The sequence below is a fragment of the Chenopodium album genome, chromosome 13 (assembly GCF_948465745.1).
Source record: "Chenopodium album chromosome 13, dcCheAlbu1.1, whole genome shotgun sequence".
Taxonomy (NCBI): domain Eukaryota; kingdom Viridiplantae; phylum Streptophyta; class Magnoliopsida; order Caryophyllales; family Amaranthaceae; genus Chenopodium; species Chenopodium album.
Genome location: NC_137846.1, coordinates 32,238,611 through 32,259,614, shown reverse-complemented (window position 1 = coordinate 32,259,614; position 21,004 = coordinate 32,238,611). Strand labels below are relative to the sequence as shown.

General features: G+C 39.9%; 1 non-coding gene across 1 annotated transcript; it reads left to right on the top strand.

Annotated features, from left to right (window-relative positions):
• The first annotated feature begins 835 nt into the window (after nucleotides 1–835).
• LOC145577309 (small nucleolar RNA R71) lies at nucleotides 836–941 on the top strand. The gene has a single exon (XR_014098755.1). It is a non-coding gene; the product is annotated as a small nucleolar RNA R71 (small nucleolar RNA).
• Nucleotides 942–21,004: the final 20,063 nt, after the last annotated feature.

Sequence of the window (21,004 nt, the reverse complement as noted above, 5' to 3'; positions counted from 1 at the left end):
AAGAGGATTGAACATAGGAATTATCATTTTGGGCCTTTGGAGCAAAACCGAGTGGGGGACCCCTTTGAGAATTATTTTGAAACTTCCCCTATTTTGATTGTTCCAATTACCTCTACCTTGATTATGGTTACCATAAACTTGGTTATGATTACCATAATTTTGGTTATGATTTTGGCTACTATAACCTTGGTTGTTCTATTTACCTCGGGAATTTTGGTTCCCATGGTTCCTATTACAACCACCTTAGTTGTAGTTGTTAAAATTGCCATGGTTGTTGTAATTCCTATTCTATTAACCTCTTTGACTAGAATCATTATTATTTGACACATAGTTTACATGCTCATTCACATTTCCATCTTGATCAACACAAACCTCCATACATGCATGAGGGCAACTAGAAACATCATGATCATACGACCCACAATCATCACAAAACAAGCATCCGCTAGGCATGTTACTAGAAGAGGGAGGGGGTTGAGAATTAGAAGCCATACCTCTCCCCTTAGATTGGGAGGGAAGACTTGAAACTTGGTAGGTAGCACTTTCCAACTTCGCCTTAATAGCGGACATCTCCTTTCCCAAGTTTGTCGTTTGTGAGGATAGGTTGTTGATTGCATTTAGATGATCAACCGAGTACACCGAAGAGCTACTCTTGCTAGTTGACTCTCTTTCTCCATCTTGCCAATCTCTATAGTACCTCATTACATCTTCAGTTATGTCTACCACTTCCTCTTCAGTTTTGTTCATGATAGGACCTCCGGCTCCTCCATCTAAACATGATTTTCCTTGAGGACTAAGGCCTCCATAGAAGATTTGAATAATTTGGTACGTAGGAATTCCGTGGTGAGGACATTCTCCTTGATACTCTTTGTATCTCTCCCATGCTTCATAGAGACTCTCACTAGGCTTTTTCTAGAAACCTTAAATCAAAGCTCTAGCCTCCGCCGTTTTCTTTTGTGGATAAACGGGATAAAAACTCCTTGGTCACTTCATCCCATGTCCTTAGATAATTTGGCTTGACTTCCTTGTCTAGCCATTCCAAGGCACGCCCTATGAGTGAAAAGGGAAAAATCTTGAGGCGGATGAATTCTTGGGAAATTCCATTCACCTTGATAGTATTGCAATACTTTTCAAACTCCTTGAGATGATTTAGCGGGCTTTCATGCTTGGCCCCACTAAATTGTCGCCTCTCTATCAAAGTGATCATTGCCAGTCTTATTTCAAAGTCATTTGCCGGTGTTCTAGGTGGAGCAATCCCACTCTCAATTTTATATGCACCGGGAATCCCCAATTCTTTCAACGCCACCCTTGGATTTTCTCCAATTCTTGCTTGTTCCTCTTGTTGTGGTTCTTCTTCACTTGAAATGCTAGGGCTCAAAGATCGTCTAGCACCCCTTAACTTTGCAATAGTTCTCTCAATTTCCGGAACAAATGGCACTAGTCAATGACCACGTGCACTATGAATAAAATCTCAAAAGAAATGGTTAGTAGCACGGCTACAAGTGTAGCCTAAAAGAAAATCTTTTTGTATTTTGAATTAAAGGCTAAATAGACTCAACAACTATAACAAAGCACCAATATCATTCCCCGGCAACGACGCCATTTTTGACGTAGGGAAAAGTAGGTCGTTTTCTACCCTTTCTTAGAGCCAAAGAAAATTTATAAACACTCGACCAACCTAATACGAGTATATGGTAAGTCAAGAGTCGAACCCAAGGGAATGAGTAGGTGCAAGCTATAGCCTAGGTCAAGCTACTTTGAAGATTGTAGGAAGATATGGTTGGTAAGTAAGGTATCGAGAAAACTAGATAAATCGAGAAATTTAATGTACTAAACACTAGGGATATTAGTTCCACATGCAAGCTCAATGATGATGCTAATTGAAGGATCACTCAATCAATTCAAACATTGCAAAGGACAAACAATAGTTGCAATCAAAGGAATTCAAGAGCTATCTCCTATAAGCAAAGCTAGGGTTCACTATGAATGGCTAACTAGGAAAATCACAATCAAATTCAATAAATTAAAGCAATTCTCAAATCAAGGGTTCATGTCATTGAAATTTGCAATGCAATCTAGATTAATCTTATAGGTTTATCACTCCTAGTCTAATTAATCACATGCAAAACCATGTCAACCAATTTAATTGCAACTATTCAATCAATCAAGGATCATCAACTAGCAAAAATCATCAATCTAGCGTGCTTCCCCTTCTCCCTAGCAACTAATCTACTCACTAATCATGGTGAAAATGAAAAACAAAACAAAACAAATTCAATCACAATCATATTCATTTCAAGTTTAATCAAGAAGGAATTCAATCACTCAACAAATTCTAAAGAAAAGAATGAAACTCAAACAAACATTCAAGAATTAAAGGAAATTGCAATGAAAGTAAATTCAAAGGAAAGAAATCTCACAAACTTTCATTGATGAGAAGAAGAAATCCAAGAAAAAGTTGAAAATCAAAGATTAAATTCAAGTACAATCAAGTAATCTTAAGCTTCTCTCTCTACTTTCTCTCTCTACTAAATCTGGAAAATAAGTGTCAAGTACAAATTAAGTCGTTCCCCCCGAAAAAGGAAAAGTTTAAGGGTATAAATAGAAGAAACGAGCGAAGGGGGCGGGGCACGTGGTGCGTGCGCACAGGTGGATCTGCGCGCACGCACCCCCTGTGTCGCGCGCGCGCACCCCTGCTCGGTGCTCATGGCCTTGCCTCCTTCGTTTGCTCAATCAATCTACGCGCTCCCGAGCATCCCTATTATTGGTGCACTAGAGGCGATGCTCGTGAGAAGGGCAGCTCCTTTATCTTCCAAGCATTTGAATGCCTCAAGCCAAAGCATAACTTCCAAGGCCCTCGAGCTCGCGGAGCTAGCTTGAATTGCGTTTACGAAATTCTGAACTTTGCCCCATCAAATTTCTTGAATGCGCTCAAGCTTTCTCCTTGGTGATTATTCCTCGGGAAACTCAACACACCTACAAAACAAATCAAGGAAAAAAAGAATCGAGAGAAATAGTCGAGAAATGAACAAAATGACAAGAAAACCATTAAAAGCATGCATTTCTCTAAACTTACACACAAACACGCAAAGCAAGCATTATTATGTAAAAACACGGCAAGAAGGACTAAAAATGAGAATAAAACTATAAAGAAAACCTAGCCTAAGAGTGCCATAAATGAAACTCATCAAATTCCCTTAAGCTAAACCTTTTCTCGACCTCGAGCAAAACAAAATCAAGCTTAAAGGAAAATGATGACATTAATTAGGCAAGCAAGAAACGAGAAAGACTAGAGAATAAGAGAATATACACTAACTCACTTTCGTAGGAATCACGGTCAATTTTAGCAACAATTGAGATGCCATTTAAACCTCTAGATCGCCCTAGAGGACGAGTAATGCTCTCGTAAGGGTTTCCTAAGAGGTTAACCCATAACTCTTTATTAAAATGACGCAAAAAATAAAAGGGGAAAAGAGAAAATTTAAACCTTCAAAATAAAAAGAGGTGCTTATACAATGAAATTTTGCACATGATCAAAACACGAGAGGATAACAAACATTTTAAAACAACAATGGTAAGCACGTTCTAAGATATCGAGGGTTGATTGAAACATAGGACATGCTAAGTATAGAGAACTACCAAAACGCAATTCACCTTCATCTAAATACAATTTTAGCACATTTTCCCAATTGGCTTCAAATCTTCTTTTAGCAAGCATCTCAATGATTCCTCGAAAGAACAGGAAAAACAATAGATTTTAGGTTATCTCGACATCTTGACTTTGCATCCCCTCTCCTTAGGCTTTAACTCATAATGCTCTCCCTCGATATATGACTCAACCACTAGATCAAAAGGGCTTTCCCAAAGGTTGTAACGTAAAGGCAAAAGGTTAAGGGTAGGCTTAAAATTTAGAATTTGGTGGTATACCTAAGTTATGAAGCAAAGATTGGCTCAATCTCAACACTAATACAAAGAGATCACCAAACAAAAACAAACTAACACCCCCAAGCTTATTCAAAGCTATTACCACAATCATATATACAAAAAGCGTAAGACGCTTCCCTCCAAGCTTGAACAAAGCATTGTCCTCAATGCTTAAAATAGGGAGAAACATTTACATCAAAATGTTTTTGAACTTTTTCATTTTCTACTCCTTTTTTTTTGCCAAAGCTTCTTGAATTTTCTTTGCTTTATCTCATTTCTTCAATTTTACATTTTTCACTTTATTCATTGTCCTTGCCTCTTTTAACTATGGACGGTTTTTTTCATTTATTCACTTGCCATTATTCACAAGATATACAAAACACAAGCTTGCTTACAAATAAGAACCAATATCCAAACTTATATACCACAATCTCTAAGAACATGATTATTTGCTTCACAAAAACCATAAATGGAACAAAAAGAAACAAAAGGCCCAAAGTTCTAAAGATGTTGCTTGAAAAGAAGGGAAAATGGCTCAAATGGTTAGCAAGTAGGCAAATGTAATCTCAAGAACTAAAAATTATGAAGATTATCCTAAAAAAGAAAAATTACTACCCCGAAAAGATGCCTTTGTCCTCCCTAGATGGTTCGGTCTTGTGTTTGAGAATTATGAGTCAAGATTCAAGATTAGGTCCGCAATAATCAAGGATCCATGCCCACTCATTCAAGTAATTGTAGAAGGCTTGAAAACTATGAAACCTTACAAGGATGTTGCAAAAACTCGCTAAAAGCTTCAAATTCACCAAAGGGGAACGATTGCGAGTTTTCAAAAACAAAAGAATCCGGTGTCAAGGTCCCAATAGTTCTTAAACGACTACCTTAGCATAGTCTATCCTAGAGTCAACCAAAGATACTCTCAAACCGTGCAAACCATTGTTTTTAGGAAGAATAATAGCCAATGTGCAAGCTCAAGTGGTGCTAAGTCCAAAGCAAAAGCAAAATTTTAAGAAAGAAAAGTAATGCCTCAAAAACATTTTATTCATATTTACAAAATCCTCTTTGTTTTTTAATTTTTAATTTTTTCTCTTCTTTTCTTTTTTAATTCTTTTTTTTTTCTTTTTTCCAAAGGAAAGTATAAAATAAAAATGTATAAAAGCAAAGTGGAAAAAGGAAAGTAGAAGAAAATACGAAAAGGGACACAAAAAGAAAAAGAAAAACATAAGAAAATAGAAAAGGAGGACAAAGAAATAAAATAAGAAATAGAAAAAAGAAAAGGAGAAGTAGAAATGCAACAAGGAAGTCATGCTAACACACATATGTCCCAATCGACAAACAAGTGAACAATTCGGCTACAACGCCAATGGTCCCAAATACACTAAGGTGTTAGAAATCAAACATCCTTTGCTACAGGCCACTAGGGCCCTCTACTCTTTACGGTTGAGCCGCTTCATCGTACGAGGTTTGGTGGAGTTCTTTTGGGACACCACCAACACGTTCCATTTTCCATGGGGTTAGATGCCGTCACTCCCCTCGACTTCTCTATCATCACTGGACTGGAGTTCCAGTCGACTGTGGTTCCTTTGGGTAGTGATATTACCCTTATGTCCCCAAAGGTGGACGAGCTGCTGGGTCCTTTTGTTGTTCGGGCCCGTGCTGAGTCGAGATCAGTGCAGATGTGCAGCCGATCCATTCGTCGGGTTCTGCTTGCAGAGGCCTTTCGAGATGATGTGACCACGCCTAAGCAGCGGGTGCGCATCTTTGTTCTGATCTGTTGTCAGGGACCTTTTCTACCGGCAAGGGTAGCCGAGCGCTACTCTACTATCTGCCTGCTATTCGCGACCTACGAGCGGTCGGGACTTTTGACTGGGCCAGCTTGGCCTATGCTGACTTCCTGCTTGGATTGCGACTCGCTTGTCGCCATTGTAACTACAGGGAGGAGGTCACACTTTCTAGCTTCTAGAGGATTGTAGAGGTATATTCTACTTTCAGAATCTTACTTTCTATGCACGTTAGCTTTTGCTAACTCTTCCCCGTTGTTACAAGTGTGGTTCTACGAGTATATTCCATCTTTTGCGATAGCAATGCCTTCGTCGCGAGGGCTCCCCGTTGCTGTTAGTTGGGGAGGCTGTTATCCTGGCTTAGATACTACTGTACTCTTTCGAGAGGCGCTTCTCTCGGTGTGTATCGCTGTTTGTCATTTCAATTTTGTCCTGTTCAACAGAATTTTAACTCATGGATATCTCTTTCACAGGAGACTGAGCCTCTTTTCCGTCCATGGGTTGAGTTGGACGTTCCCGCGCGAGCAGCTGCGTATGCGGCCCAGCGTCGTTATTTCTAGTGGACGTACGACGCCGTGGTTTACTTGGGTGAGAGAGTTGCGATTCAGCACTTCTACGGAGTTTTCTGTAGTTTAGCGACGTCGTCCACCACATATGATGGATCAGGAGGCTCTTTAGACTCACATGAAGAGATCAACGGCTGGTGAAGGTTGGCAGAGACATAGCCATCTGTCCTAGTACTATGCTAGGAAACTCTTGCCGCGATTGGCTCCACTGCCTTGTATATTGGAGGAGCAGGATGTATGCTTTTATTTCTTTTGTTTGTTTATGTTTTGGTAGCCGTCGACGACCTTAACCGTTAGTGTTTAATTTTGCAGGAGGCGGCTACTGCGGAGTTTGTACCTCCGCCTATGTCCATCACCTATCAGGGATCCTTTTGGCCCATAGAGGAGATGATACCTCTAGCCCCCGAGGAGTGGCGTCTGGTGGAGAGATCGATTCCACGCCGTCAGACTTCGGTAAGCTATCTCTGATTCTCTTCTTTATGCATTTTTCGAATGCTTTTAACCTCTTTTATTTTTACAGTTTTCACACGAGGTGATGACGAGGATGGCGAGAGCTATGGACACCTTCCGTTACTAGCTCGTGAGGTTAAGCCACCAGGTGTCGTGTCGTCGTGTTGGTGATGTGGCGGAGGTATGTCCCTTTTCTTGCATTTGATTACTTTAATTTTTTTTCTCTGTATTTAACTTGGCTTACTTTTCTGTTTGAGCCTGTCCCTCTGATGCGTACTCGCACGAAACCTGAGGGTAGGAGAGAGAGGTCTGGATCTGGATCGAGACGTCGCCGTACTTCGGTTCAGAGTCAGGGCAGATGAGAGGGGTCGGACCGCACTGTCGTCATAGAGGGTTCTGGTTCATCTATTGAGGAGGAGGTGAGGTTGCCCCCTGGTCAGGATGCTTCGGTGCCGATCCCTTTCACGGCTGGTGGGACGTACGAGGTTGGTTGTCGTCGCAGCAACCGCCTTATCTAGAGCCACAACAGGGTGAGCCTGGTTGGACTGGCCCTACTCTTTCTTTTCCTCCGACTGAAGAGACTAATGCCGGGCAGGAGGTGACTCTCCGGACTTTGAAATTTTATGATACCTTCGGGATTCGTCCTCCAGGATCATAGATGTACATGTGTTCATTGATTGTTTTACTATATAGGACTTTGTTTTTCACATTGTATTATTGATACTTATATTTAGACGTATTGTATATACATACTTTTATTTTGTCTATTTTGTTTGCATTTTATTTTTTATTTAATATGCACGTGAGATGTGTGAAAAATTGTGACAAATTTTTGCGCAAAAAATTTCCATCATTTTTATTACTAAAGGGTATCCGACTTTCTCCCCCAAAAGAAAAATGAAAAAATTAAATAAAACTTTATTGAATATAAGCTTAATTAATTAACTTAAAAATAATCAATACAGGATATGTGTTTGAAGGAAAGTTGCCAAAAATAGAACTGGATAAGGCTGTGAAAGGATCAAAAATCGTAAAGTCAAAGTACAAATCTGAGTTAAAGTTGGAAAAACGTGATGAGTGGCATTTATGCTACTCTTTTATCCTTTTTCTCTAAGGATTTTTCCTCTCATTTGTCGCGCCTTGGAAGAGGTCTCTCCTCACTAACCCGCGAGCGCGGCACAACAAGACGCGGGCGCGACACTTTAAGGCTGGCTTCTCCCCTGTTCCCACGCCGCGACCTCTCCTCAGTTGGAGAGGCCTCTCTACCTTCGACCCGCGGGCGCGGCCTTCAAGGCTAGGCGGAGCCATACCCTTTCATGAGAGGGCGCGACAATGTGAGAGATGCCTCTCCTTGGGTTTTTATTTCCGGTTCGTAGATGCATATAAATAGTCTTCTTATTGAATTTTGTAATCATCTTATTTTTAATCAACATTAGACCTAGTATTTTAGAGAGAGAAATTAGCTTATTCTTTAAGTTTCTTCATTGTATTCAACATTTGGTCAAGGTTATTTCAATCCAAAGCAAAAGCTTTAAGTTTTCATCTTTAATCAAGTTCCTCTTTAGTAATCTCTAACCCTTTCTTTTAGTTTGATTTATTTGCTTTGTTATTGTTTATTTTCATCTATCTCTTTAGTTAAACTTGTTGGACTTGTTTCACTTTGTTTTTTTAATCATGTTTAGTTTTGTGCTATTTGAATCCTTATTTAGTTTTGTTATGATCGTTAGTCTCTCATTCCTAGGCTAAGTTTTTAGCTTGGGGAAGGGGGTGAAAGACATGTGTTAATATTGATAAATGATGATGATTTGATTGAACTCATTCCATAAATTGATGAAAGATATGATTTTTGATAGCTTGAGATTATTAGTAGCACATTATTTGATGTTCCCTAATTTAAATGCATGAGAGTGATTTGAATTAGATTAAGATCACCTTAACTCTAATGACTGCATGAAAATGAATTATTTAAGTAGAGTTTCATGTATTGTGCACTCTTAATCTCTTGCCTTGATTAGTGACTAATTGGATGCATGAAAGTGATCTCAATTAGGCCAAGACTTAATTCATTGATTTGCTTAAACAATTTCATGAAAGTGAGTTGTTTGAGTAGAACTTACCATTCTATGGCATGTTCTTCTTGATAATCATCGTTGTCCATCTTTGTTTGATCATGTTTGACACCCCCGTACCCCTAGCGTTTTTTATCTTTGGTTTAATCCTTTTTATCTTTCTTTCTTTATTGCTTTAGTGTCCTGAATCAAAGAAACCAACAAAAAAATATTCTCTCGTTCACTCTTGCTTTAGTGAATTTGGTGTTTCACTAGTGTGCTTCCTTTTGGTTTCGACCCTATACTTGCCACTAACTAGTATAGTGAAGGTCTAGGTTTATAAATAGTTAATTTGATTAGGGTAGTAGATTCAACGACCTACTCCACCGTGATCAAAATGCGGCCAGCATAACGTGTGACACTGTCGTATGCAAGAGCAGGCTATCGCGACGCAATAGCCTTGTCCTGGCATGATAATTTTCAGTATAATTCGAGCAAATTTAAATACTTAGCTTATTAATTTTCAATCAAGTAGTCATGGCTAAGACTTTTAGTGATTTTACTCGTGAGTGGTTTCGGTCTTTGATTGCTAAGGAGAGGAAAGAGCTTGACTTTTTCCACTTGGGGGGTTTATATGGTATGAAGGGGGTAGATTTTGATATAGACTTTATTCATACCGCCTTAGAATATTGGAATTCAAATACCCATTGCTTTAGACTAGGTTATGATGAAATTTGCCCTTTATCGGAAGAATTTGGTGCCATTCTTGGCTTTCCTTCTTTAGATCTTGCAGTAATTCCTACGATGAGCGAATATTATTATAAAGATTTTGAGCTTTTCCTTAACCTTAGGGGTAAGGACTTGAAGGATATCGTGCATGGTAATGTGATCAATTTGAAAGAATTTGCACGTTTTTATTTTGATAGACCACGATCTAAGTCTTTTCATGTTTATAAGAGGAGGGCTTTCCTCTTTTGCATGTTTAGCCAATATCTCCTTACTAGTGGAAACATTCATGAGGTCAAGCGATTTTGGTATCCGTCAAGGAGCAAGTTGACTCAGGGAGAAATCTAATGCCATTAATTGTTGAAGAAATTATGCTTAGTTTGGATGAATTAAAGAAGGATCCAAAAGAACCTCTTCAAGGTTCTCCAATTTTATTACAGGTAGAAAATCAATACTTTTAATTACAGAAATAAAAAACATTTAATTTTGTATAGTAATACTAATTATTTGTATTGAAGTTTGCAGATTTGGCTAATGAAAAGGCTTGAATTAATTAGCCCTCCTGACAACATTGAAAAGTATACACCAAATTGTCTTGTAAGAAAAAAGAAATGTTTCTCCATAAAGATAGGCTGTCGGGAGTGGAGTAGAATTTTTGAAACTCGCGACTTCTCCATTAAATGGGTTGTTCCTTGGTGGAAAATTGAGAAGATGATTGGTGTCAATACTTAAACCTTTGGCCGTCTTCCAAGCTTGTCCAAGTTGACTTTCTATTATCCTTCTAGAGTAAGAAGACAATATGGCCTTGCTCAAACCATTCCTTCCGGGGATCTTCGTCGTCCTTATGAATTTCCTGTTTCACAAGATCTAGAAAGATTTGACAACTATTGGTGTGCTAGGCCTTTGTGGAAAGTTGTTACCCATAAAGTTCCTCCTCGTTTGTCTAGAGATGTGAAGCAATGGCTATTTGGTAGATCTCAAAAGGACAAGAACAAAGTCCGAAACATGTACAAAACTAGTGTTAAAGATCGCCTAGGAGATAAGAAAATTCCTCCTAAAGATCGCTTCGGTGTAAGAGTTGAATTCAAGACTCCTATTATGCCTAAGAAAAAGAGTGTTGCAAAAGGCAAAGAGAAAAGGAAAGCTGACTCTATGGAAAAGAAAGCATGGGTTGAGAAGAAGATTGGTGTAATGGCTAAAGGAGAAACTATCTCTACAAAAATTGTATGCAAATTATCTAAGGGATCTCTATTGGTGCAAGAGATGGATGATGAAAAGGAAGCAGACAAAAATTGGAAGAGGGCTAGAAAAGAGAAGACCAATTAGAGCATTGCTTTACTTTCAATTTATTAGACATTTATTTTATTTCAGGTCAATTTTATTTTTCAGCTTTTCTTTTAATTCCATCAATAGTGTAATTTTATTTTATTAATTATTAATGCAATTTTTCAGCTTTTCAAATGAAATTAACTCTTTTATATTCAAAATAAAAATTTATTTTATTAAAGCAATGAAAACAACTTGAATACATTTCGAAAATAGTTCGATTACGGAAGTCGAAAATTCCCAAAATACACCGAAATTTGCCCAGATCAACAAAAATTTACTAGCGCTAGAATTCTGAACCTATCGCAGTGCGACAGTGCTGTCGCGGCGTGAAAGACTTTGTCGTGGCGCACTGGTCTTGATTTTTGTGCGATGCTCTTTCTGCTTTGGCGGATTGATGCTGGAGTGCAAGATTTGTAAAAATTAAAGTGGTCGTGCCCCGTAGAGGGTTGCCTACGTATCCTTTCCTTAGGAATCAGGCCAAACGTAGCTCTTTTGAGTATACTACTCAAGTTTTTATGGGTAGAATTTCTTAAGTTGGTCAAGATTCATCATGTTTGAGAACTCATTACCATTCGTGTCAGTTAGTTTTGCGGCACCTTCTGATAGGATAGTTTTGATGATGAATGGTCCAGACCAATAAGGCCTAAATTTGCCTCTTGAGTCTAGAACATTTTTCCTTAATGCTTTTAACACCAAGTCTCCTACTTTGATGTTTCTTATCTTGACCTTCTTGTCAAAGTTTCTAGCCATGCGAGTTTGGTAGCATTGAGTATGATGTAGAGCTTCTAGTCGTTTTTCATCTAGTAGAATCAGCTCTTCATATCTCGCTCTAGTCCATTCAACTTCATCGAGTTTACTTTCCAACGCGATGTGTAAGAAAGGTATTTCTAGCTCTACAGGTTGTATGGCATCCATTCCATACACTAAGGAAAATGGCGTATTTCCTGTGGATGAACAAATTAACGTGCGATAAACCCAAAGAGCGAAATGGAGTTTGTCAGGCTAATCCTTGTAGTTTTCTGTCATTTTATCGATAATAGTTTTCAAGTTTTTATTGGCTGCTTCTACTGCGCCATTTGCTTGAGGTCTATATGGGGAAGAGTGAAGATGTTGAATGCTATATTTTTGAAGCAATTCTTCACATTTCACTTGGAAGTGAGTTCTATTATCACTTATCATTTCATGTGGGACTCCATATCGACATATAATGTTTCTTTCGATAAAGAGTCCTACATGTTTTGCGGTGAGTTTTGAATATGATGCTGCTTCAACCCATTTTGTGAAGTAATCAATTGCTACAAGAATGTATTCATGGTCTCCTGTTCCAGGAGGGGTGATTTTTCCAATAATGTCTATTCCCCATGTTGAGAAGGGCCATGGTGATGTATAAGTATAGAGGAGAGAAGGAGGAACATGTTGCAAATTAGCGTGTATTTGGCATTTAGGGCATCTTTTTTTGTATTGATGGCAATCCCTATTCATGGTAGTCTAATAATATCCTTGGCGCATTATTTTTTGGACTAGCATTTTTCCATTCATGTGAGTTCCACATGCTCCTTCGTGGATTATCCTCATTGTCCTTTGAGCTTCCTTTTTGCCTACACATAGGAGAGCCCTGCCTTTAGGTACCCTTTTATGTAGCTCGTCGTTTATGAGCATGTATGGGGAAGCCAAAAGTCTCAGAGCTCGTTTTTCTCTTTTTTCAGCGTGAAGTGGATATTCTCCTTTGGTGACATAGTTGAGGATGTCAGTGTACCAAAGTTCTTCCTCCTCTTCTTCTTCTTGAATTGCCTCATCATCTTTTTATGTCTTGGATGTAAGCCGGTTTATACCTTTTTTCTATTGTTAGAGGCATTTGTTCAATATCCTTAGTAAATCTAACCATCGAGGCTAGTCTTGCCAAGGCATCAGCAAATTGATTTTCTTCTCTTGGTAGATATGTGTATTCTACCTTTTCGAGTTGATCAGTAAGAGTTTCTAGATATGTTTGATATGGAGCTAAACTTTCACCCCTTACTTTCCATCTTTTGGAAATATGTTTGATGATTAAGGAAGAATCCTCGAAAATTCGAAGTTTCTTTACTCCCAATGCTAAAGCTATTTCGAGGCCTACTACGCATGCACTACTACAAAAAGCGTGTTTTTTAGACGCTTTATAGGCCTTTTTTCAACGTAAAAAAGCGTCGCAAAAATATTTCTCGACGCTGCTAAAAAGCGTCGAGAATACGTGAGTCTAGAATTTTGAGGGACAGAAAAAAGCGTCGAGAATATCGACGCTTGACAAGAGGAAAATGCATGTCGTTATCTACCCTTTCCCCAAGTCAAACTAAATTTGTAAACACCTAACCAACCTTATATGAATATAGGGCAAGTTAAGGGTCGATCCCAAGGGAATGCAATGATGAAAACTAAAGTCTAAGTCAAGCTACCTCGAAGACGAAATTGAGATTATGATTGGTACTAAAGTGAACTAAAACAAGTTTAACAAGTAATCAAAGGTCTAAACACAAGGGATATGGGTTCCACATGCAAGATCAATGATAATGCTAGTTTAAAGCTCAATCAATTAATTCAAGTATTGCAATGGACAAACAATAGTAGCAATCAAGAGAGTTCAAATGCTATCCCCTATAGGCCAATCTAGTGGTCACTATGAAAGGCAAACCAAGAAGAATCACAAACAAACTCAATCAATTAGAGCAACCTTCAAATCAATTGTTCATGTCATTAAGAGTTGCAATGCAATCTAGATTAATCTTATAGGGTGATCAATCCTAGTCTAATCAATCTCATGCAAAACAATGTCAACCAATTTAATTGCAACAAATCAATCAATCAAAGAGCATCAACTAGCAATTTCATTAATCAAACATGCTTCCCCCTTTCCCTACCAACGAATCTACTCACTAATCATGGTGAAATTCAAGAACAAATAACTAGAAATTGCATTGATCATCATTCTATATCAAAATCTAATAGAAATCAAAGTATTCAATAATATCAAACTCAAATCCAAAGAAAAACAAGCATGAAGCATAAATCAAATAGCAAGTAAGTAAGAGATGAAAGGAGGAAGAGATTCTCAGTAATATTGATGATTGAAAATGAAGAAATCCAAACTTGATTGATCAAATGTTGAGTTACAAATCCAAAACCAAGAACTTCTCTCTAACTTATCTCTAAATTCCCTCTCTAAAACTAAGCAAATGAAATATTATCAAAAGTTTTTTTTCAAAAAGGAAATACAATTTTATTTATAAGCTAAGAAGAAATCGGTAGCTCCCGCGCCCTCTCCCGATAGACTTGCGCCCGCGGAGAAATGGGTACGGTACCCTCTGCGGTCTATCTGGGCAGAACCTGCGCCCGCGGCATCAGGGACCCGCGCCCGCGGCAGTGACCCCCGCGCCCACGGCTTATCCCCTGCTCCCAAAGAATGATCAGGGGGGTCGCGGTCTCTCTGAAAGGAACGACCTCTCCATTTTACCCGCGCCCGCGGAGAGCCTGCGGGGCAACCGCGACAAGTTCCTGCCAAGTTTTGGCATATTTGAGCAACTTAGGCCCGCGCCCGCGGCAAGGTGGCCCGCGGAAAGGTGGCCCGCGCCCGCGGCTTGCTAGAATTTCCTTAGAGACCTCTCTGAGGCCTCTCCAAGGCCTCTCTAAGCCCTCTCTAGCCAAATGCTTCTTCCTTACTTGATCATTAAGGTCCCGAATTGAATCCTTTGCCAAGGTGATTCTCACAATACCTACACAAGTAAACAAAGGAAGAAAATAAAAGGGAAAAAGAGCCAAATAAAGGAAAACACGATAAAAAACACGAGAATCATAAAGAAAAGAGGAAAAGGAAAACTGAAGGAAAAAGGACCAAAATTAAGAGAAGAAAGCATGGAAAAGGGAAAGAAATAACCCTAAAAGACTACCCTATGAGTGCCATAAATGACACTCATCAAATTCCCCCAAGCTAGACTTTTGCTCGTCCCGAGCAAAACAAAGGCCAAGAAGGAAAAAGAAGGTCTTATTCGAAGTAAAAAGAAAAAGAGGGGCAAGAATTTACACTAAGACTCACTGTCGTAGGAATCACGGTTGTTTTTAGCTACAACAAGTCATTTTAAACCCCTAGATCGCCCTAGAGGACGAGTGATGCTCTCGTAAAGGTATCCTAAGAGTTTACCCATAACTCTCCACCAAACCCCCAAGAGGCAAACCATAGAAAGAAAAGAAAGAGGAAAAAGGAAACAAAATCTTTACGAAATGGACTTGACAAAGAGACTATAATTCAAATGAATAACAACCTTTCTAAAGTGAATTATGGTATGCACGTTATAAGATACCTAAGGTTGATTGAAACATAAATATGCTAAGCATAGGAACTAGTTATCACACTCCACTTTCATCCCAAACGGTCTTACCGCGTTCCCCCTACTAATCTCATATCTCCCCTTAGTGAGCATCTCATAGATTCCGCGAAGGAACCGAAAAAAGATCAAAGTTTTAGGCTACTCGACATCTTGATTTCGCATCCTCTTTCCTTAGTCCACAACCTATGATTCCCTCCACCGATGAAAGACTCAACTCCTAAGTCCAAAGGTCTTCCCCAAGGTTGTAACGTAAGGCAAGAAGGGTTAAGGTAGGCTAAAAATTTAAAATTTGGTGGTTATCCTAAAATGTGAAGCAAAGACCGGCCAAATCTCAACACCAAACTTAAGTAATCACCAAACAAAAATGTATTAACACCCCCAAGCTTATTCAAAGCAACACTTTACTAGTATAGGAACAAAAAGCGTGAACGCTTTCCCCCCCCCAACAAAAGGAAGCATTGTCCTCAATGCAAAGAGAGGCGAAAGTCACTTGAAATTTTTTTATATTTTTTACTTCTTCTTTTTTTTTTTTTTTTTTTGAATTTTCTCTTACTCCTTTTAAGAATTAGTCCTTGCCTCTTTCTCAATTTGGACGGCTCTTTTCAAATATGCATTTATTAACATCCTTGCCTTTTTTTTAAAGGACGACTTTTACATAAGCATTTGCCATTATTTACAAAATATAAACAACTCGAATATGTGTACCAATTCGAACCAAACTCCAACTTCATACACCACAATCACCAAACATTGACCTTTGCTTCACAAAAACCAAAAAGAAGGAGAACGAAACAAAAGGCTCAAGATATCTAATTATGCGGCTTGAAAAAAGGGAAAAAGGTTCAAAGGGGTAACAAGTAGGCAAATGTATCCCAAACCCAAAAAGTAAACATAAAAGGGACTATCCTAGAAAAAAGAAAATACCTCCCCGAAAAGTTGCCTTTGTCCTTCCTAGGTAGCTCGGTCACGGTCTTAGGAATCATACGCTAAGATTCTAGATTAGGTTTGCGAAAATCAAGGATCCATGCCGCTCATGCAAGAATATGATGAAAGCTTGAACAATTATACATCTCACATGGTTGTAGCAAAAACTCACTAAGGTTGTCAAATCAAAGATAGGGAGCAACTACCAACATGCCACAAACGAGTAGAATCCGGTTTCATGATCCCCCTAGTTCTAGACAACTATCTTAGCATGCTTTATCCTAGAATCAACCAAACGTAATCTCAAACCGTGCATACCATTATTACCTAGGAAGACTATTATTCAAAAGCAAAAGTCCATTGCATACAAGTCCAACATTCAAAAAGACAAAGAGTAAAAAGAAAGCCTCAAAAAGTTATGCACACCAACAAGAATAAAAGAAAGGGAAAGGAAAGAAAAGAGAAGATGGAAAACTAAGATAAAGATAAGAAAGGGAAAGAAGAAAGGGCAAAGATGCAATCATAACACGTTTATCCCAATCGACATACAAGTGGTCTAATGGCCACATCGCCAAAGACCCCAAACACACTAGGTGTTAAATTCATACATCCTCGAACCGTTCAACTTCCCCTAAATCTAATCCTAATCTAAGCAACCAAGAAAATAAAGAAGTGAAAATAAAAGGAGTAAAATAAGAAAGGCCTCACCAAGCGTCCATGCTAAACTAAAGTACCCAAGGAGTAGGAACGAGCTTCTCCAAAAGGTTCCACAATCCGAAGCAGGAGCTACGAACAAGGTGAGTTAAAGAAAAGAAAGCTATATATATACAAAATTAAATTGTTAGTAACTTCCAAACAAAAGCAAACAATAAAACACTTAAACACTAAATATATAAAAAGACCTAGAAAAACCTATCATCATCAAAATCAAAATTTTTTCTTCAAGAAATTCCCAAAAACATCATCCAAAGAAATAAGACAACAACAAGCAACACAACAACGAGACCAATAGCCAAAAATCCACCAAAAGCCTTATCAAAAACATCCCACCGAGCCCAAGGTGCCTCCCCCACACTAACACATCCTTTTTTACCCTCCCCCCTCACAAAATGAAAGCATCGACCCCGATGCCGACAAACATGCAAAAATAGGGAAAGGGGAGAACAAAAAAAGGAAACAAACACGCAAAAAGGGGACTATTGGCCACTAGGGCCGGCACCATCATCACCTCCAACATCATCACCCCTATCCCAACCTCCGGTGTAACCGGGAGGAAATCCATAATGACCCTTAAATAGGTCTTGTTGGGATGGGGTCAATTGGTCGAAAGGCTCTTGTTGAACAAGAAGCTCGGGGTGACGGGGGTGAACATAGTAATATGCGGGATCACCCCGATAATCACTCCCCCCCGAGACCCTATAATCATAAGGCGGGAAGTTGCGCCTTGGCACATCGGGGTTCTCAACCCCGGGCCAATAAGGGTACGTAGGGAGGCCGTCGCCACCCCGGGAAGGTACCGGCCCTTGCTGGGGCGGCACATAAGGGTAGTTGACCGGAGGTGCGACCTCCCCCCTACGTACACTAGCATCATACAAGGCGCTAGTTTGATAAGACAATGTTTGATGGTTAGAATACATACCTTGCATGCTCAATTGCATGCGCTCCATGTTGGCTCTCATGGCTTCCATCTCCCGGAGATAAGCATCTCCTTGGAAGTCTTGTTGTTGTTGTTGTTGTTGATGTTATTGTTGTCGTTGTTGTCTTCTCTCTCTTCTTCTTCCTTGAGCATCATCTTGGAAATGCTCATGATGTTGATGAAACGGCGGTTGTTGTTGTTGTTCCTCTTGTTCTTCTCCTCTTCCTTCCTCATCCTCCTCATTAACTCCCTCAATCCCGACTCCCTCAATAAAATTTTCATCCTCCTCCATCTCATCCTCTTCTATCCTTCCATTGTCCCTTGGGACCATCCAAACATTCCTAGCTTGGCGAAAGATGGAGGTGGCGGTCGGGTTAGGGAGAAGGCAATGGTGGGTATTCCTCACTAGCCAAGAGTAAGTACCGGCTCTCCTAGTACTAGTTATGAAACGAAGGGTGTTGACCTGCTTCAAACTAATCCAAATGTCTTCACTCCCTCCAACCGAAGTGCAAGACTCTAAGAATCGCTCTTGCTTAAAATACCTCACTAGACGGGTCACCATGCCCCCACAATGAATCTCCCCCGTCTAAACCCCATGCATAATCTCCTTGCAACACTCCATGAAAATATAGCCAAAATTTAGCCTAGACCCCAACTCCGGCTTGGTAGCCATCCACAAAACCAAGATCTCCTCTCGAGATAACTTCCCCAAATCTTGCTTATCATAAACCGAATACCCGAGAATTCTATAGAGGATCCTAAGGGCCGGATGGATAATCTCACTAGCAAGGGATATCTTTGAGTCAAACTGCTTTTTGTGGGATATGGTTCTCCACCAAGCAACCTCATTGTACTCACTTTGGGCAAGGGAGATAAGGGGCTCGAAGATATCACCATTGGGGTTGAAACCGAGGGCTACATTAAACTCGGCTAGGTTCATGGTGTGTTTTACATTGAAAAGTTGGAAGGAAATGATGAAGTCGGTTTCCCCCACCCTATTAAATTCAAATGTTGAGAAAAATTCAATTGAAGGCTCCAAATAGGTACGAGGGGTAGATTAAAACTCACCTAAGCTTAGGTTTTCAAGGAGTATGTCAAGGTCGTTCTCAATGCCTAGCTTGGCCATATCCTCACGAAAATAGTGGTGGGTGGGTCTAAACCTTCAGTCTTTCATTTTGTTATAAATGGGCAATTGTTTAAACCGGTTCCACAATTTTAGAGGTGGTAGAGGAGGAGGGGTGTCATCTTGGGTTGAGGAATGTGTTTGGGGTTGAGGGTTTGAGGATTGGCCATGAGAAGATTGGCCGGGAGATTGGTTCGAGCGGTTTTTGCTACTCTTGACTTTCCTCAACAAATTCATTTTTACCACACAAAATTCACAAAAATTCACAAGAAATACTCCAACTCCCTCAAACAAACAACAAACACCTCAAATCACTCACAAACCTCCTTACAAATCCAACCGAACCCCCAAAAACTACAAGGTACCTGTTTCAATCAACACAACAACCAAAATTCCAACAACAAATACCAATATCAACAATCATCCATCAAATATATGCAAGATTTATCAAGAAAAATCAACCATCACTCAAAAATACCAAATTTCACATAAATCAACCATGAAACACAAAAATCATGCTCTAATTCAAGGTAAACAAACCACTGTATAGAAATCAAGTGAAATTGACAAAAATAATACAAAGGTTAGAAGTGATTGGAGACTCAAATTAAGCTTAGAGCACCACACACTACCGAAATTTGCCGAAAAACCACGAGAAAATTGAGTAGGAGTGATGAAAATGGATAAATAAGGTCGATTTTGTGATGATTTGATGGAAAATTTGAAGAAAAGAGTAAGAATTTGATGATTTGGGGTTAGGGTTTGAGAGTATGTAGAGAGAGAAAGGGGAAAATTAGAGAGGAGATGAGAAAATAAGAGAGGAGAGAGAGAAGAGGGGGGGCACCGGGTTAAAGAAGACCCAGGAACCCGCGCCCTCTCCCGATACAACCGCGGTCTCAGGAACTCTCCCGCGCCCGCGGAGAGACCGCGGGGCAACCGCGGGGAGTTCCTGCCCAAAATTAAGAAATTATACCTGATGCTAGCCGCGCCCTCTCCAATATAGTCGCGCCCTCTCCAAAACTTCCCGCGCCCGCGGAGAGACCGCAGGGCAACCGCGGGAAGTTCCTGATCCAAAATTCATTTTTGTGCTTAAATGAGGGTCGCGCCCTCTCCAATTTTCCGAGGCCTTTCTAAACTCCCCCGCGCCCGCGGAGAGACCGTGGGGCAACCGCGGGGAGTTCCTGATTGTAAATGCTCTTTAAAGCTGAAGAGGCCCCCTGAGGTCCCTCCAAGCCCTCGGGGAACCCTCTCCCCTGCACTCTAAACTCTTCATCAAACCCCTTCTTTCCAATAAGAGATGACAATAGGCAACCTACAAAACAAACATAAAACCAACAAAACTAAAGATCAAAAATTAATCAAGGAAAATTAAAAGAAAGGAAAAGTAAAGAAAAATGAGATGAAAATCCGGGTTGCCTCCCGTAAGAGCTTTTGGTTTACGTTGTTAGCTCGACGTGCACCACCCTCTTAAGGTGGCTTGAAAAGAATCATTTTGTGAACAAGACCAACAAACACTCCATCAAAGTACTTCTTGAGCCGATGACCATTAACCTTAAATGAAGATGAGGAATCCAAAGGAGAAATCTCCACGGCACCATTACCAAAAACATCCTTCACCAAGAATGGACCACTCCATCTTGACACGAGTTTTCCGAGGAACAACTTCATTCTAGAATTGTAGAGAAGAACTTTTTCACCTACACAAAACTCCTTTTTCTCAATCAACTTGTCATGAACCTCTTTGGAGCGAGCTTTGTAGGTGCTAGCACAATCGTAAGCATCAAGCCGAAGTTCCTCTAACTCATGAAGATCCAACCACCTCTTCTCTCCCGCACTTGCTAAGTCAAAATTGATCTTCTTGATGGCCCACAAGGCACGATGTTCAAGCTCAACCGGGAGATGGCATGATTTGCCATAGACAAGGCGATATGGAGTGGTACCAATGGGTGTCTTAAAAGCCGTCCTATAAGCCCAAAGAGCATCATCCAATTTGTCCGACAAATCCTTTCTATTGCGAGCAACCGTCTTCTTAAGAATAAGCTTGATTTGACGATTTGAAACCTCAACTTGGCCACTCGTTTGAGGATGGTAGGGAAGCCCAAATCGTTGATGCACACCATGTTTCCTCAACATCTTTTGAAAGAC